At 28.6% G+C, this 2,293-nt stretch overlaps 2 protein-coding genes across 2 annotated transcripts in view; one reads left to right on the forward strand and one right to left on the reverse strand.

Moving 5' to 3' along the window:
* Positions 1 to 1,293, reverse strand: part of LOC100572512 (aminopeptidase 1) — a 78,601-nt gene extending 77,308 nt beyond the window's left edge. Inside the window, exon 1 of the mRNA XM_029488736.1 lies at positions 1,137 to 1,293. The gene's annotated coding sequence lies outside the window, so the exon portion shown is untranslated. The remainder of the gene's footprint in view (positions 1 to 1,136) is intronic.
* Positions 1 to 2,293, forward strand: part of LOC100161354 (aminopeptidase N) — a 150,543-nt gene that overhangs the window by 64,648 nt on the left and 83,602 nt on the right. The window lies entirely within an intron of this gene.

Genomic DNA, 2,293 nt, shown 5'->3' on the forward strand with positions numbered 1-2,293 from the left:
CATCTACATTTGTGTGAATTCGTAGATTTACATATGTTTCTTTTTCTACATCGCCAAAATCGTTTTTTCTTGTCTGCAGTAAACGCATCGAATATGAACATAAAACCATTATCTACGAAAAGATCAGCTGACGAATAGTTTCTACAACTGCCATTTTGGTACTGAAGAGCAAACATAAATTCTTTAAGCACAGCCTAATATTAGCTATGAAATACCTGTTAAATTATTATCTTATGTACCAATGTTAGTTTATCGCTAAACGGTCTAAACGCTTATCGTCACCGGATATGGGAACATGATAAACTATTTTTACCATAGCCAAAACAAATTAATGTTATGTAGGTACTTATAATGATCAAAATATATCTTTTAAATCAATTATTATTACATATTACAGTAAATATAGTATTATTTAACGCCGAAGTGGCCTTACGTCGAAATGGCGATGGCGAAATGGTTTTACGGCGAAGTAGTGACGGCGAAGTGTACGTGTTTGTTCAGAAATCATACTATTATAAATATTATGTCGAATTATATTTTCTTTAAATTTTTTATTGTAGTAGTTCAGATTTGAAGAAAATAAAATTCTGTAATACATACTTATGTGAGTTGTAACGAAGAAAAGTACAAAGTATATTTAAAATCAAAATTAATATCATTGTACAAACTCGAAGTAAATTTTAAGATGAATTGTAGAGGCCGTAACAGCTGAAATGACTGCCAAAGTGCTAAATGTAATTAACTAACTATGTTGTTAATGTTTCAATTATCTTCATTACACCACGTATTATGTAGGTACTGTTCGCGGGAAAGTTATTAGACATAAAATTCTAAATTTCTAGTTTTCTAAATATTCTAGCCCCCGTCAATAACGAAAATGAACGGAGCATCAACTCTTGTTATGTAATCATGGTAAATACGTATAACTCATGAACTAGATACTCGTTGTAAATTCTTTATTTATCTACTAGCTCTAAGTGAAACTCGGGGCCCGTTGGACTCACTGAGAGAGTAAATTTTAAACACGCCACTGCATTTAGGTACTGCACAAAACGATTACCATAAACCAATTGATAAGTTATAACATTAAACGAAAGTTTAATATAGCCCTACATATATAAAGTTTAGTTACTTACTATTAGAATTATTTGTAATTTCAATTTTTATCAATCTAAAATGTGTTGAAAATACTTAACTACACCAATACAAAATAACGCATATTTTACACTTTTATAATTGTAATGAATCTCTTCATAGGTAGGTATCTATTAAGTTCGCTTTATTTAATTCTACTATGTACGCAGGTAATTGTAAATTTAAACACTGTTATACAATCAAATTACATTTATTGTTTACCCAATACCTATAATATAACATAACATTATTACAACTGTAATAAATTACAAATTCGTAGTAAATCACTAAAGAACACTTGTGCTCAAAACTAGTTTCCAAATAGTTATTTACATATTAACATTTGGGCCTTGTATAAACATAAAATAGAATGTACTTAATCAATTTAATTAAATAAGTAATATATAGTGTATTGATTAGATATTATATATTATTTAAACTCGTAGAAATTAAAAATATAGTAACAATAAATTAATTTTTCTATTAATCATAGTAAAATGTAATTCCTATTTTCCTTATGACCACGTCGTAATTACAACAATATAGGTAATTATATATTTGTATATTTCATATCCGGAGTGGAACGATAAATATGTATAGTACTTGTTTACAATGTTTTGTGTGTGTGTGTGTGTGTCTGTCATCAATTAAACAGTGGCAGTTTTCCCGAGGAGGCAAGGGAGGCAATGCCTCCCTTGAAAATAAGAGAAAATACATGCTTAATGTTATTTAAATTATAAAATGTTGTGTATTTATATTTTCAAATATAGACACTATTATAAAAGGGAAATAAATAAAATATATATTTAAATTATGTATTGAAGGGCTTATGGAGTGTACCATGCCCGGTCTTGGTCTTTAAACAAGACGATGATGCCCATAAGTAAGAGACTGGCTAGTTCCCGTGCGCAACAGGCGAATATAATATTAATATTACGTGGGCTCAGAACCAAAAGGTGCTATCTCAAAATATCAAATTGTTCAGGAGAGCCATTTTAAACTATTTTCAACTTAAAACTGCATTATCTTTTTTTTGTAATGAATGATTTTTAATGATTAGTACATCTAAAAATTCACAAAGTTGTTCTGAGTTAACACTAGCAATTTATTTTTCTTAAAATCAAAATGTAACGTAAGAAAAACAAAAATGTAAAAAATT

The sequence above is a fragment of the Acyrthosiphon pisum genome, chromosome A1 (assembly GCF_005508785.2).
Source record: "Acyrthosiphon pisum isolate AL4f chromosome A1, pea_aphid_22Mar2018_4r6ur, whole genome shotgun sequence".
NCBI lineage: Eukaryota > Metazoa > Arthropoda > Insecta > Hemiptera > Aphididae > Acyrthosiphon > Acyrthosiphon pisum.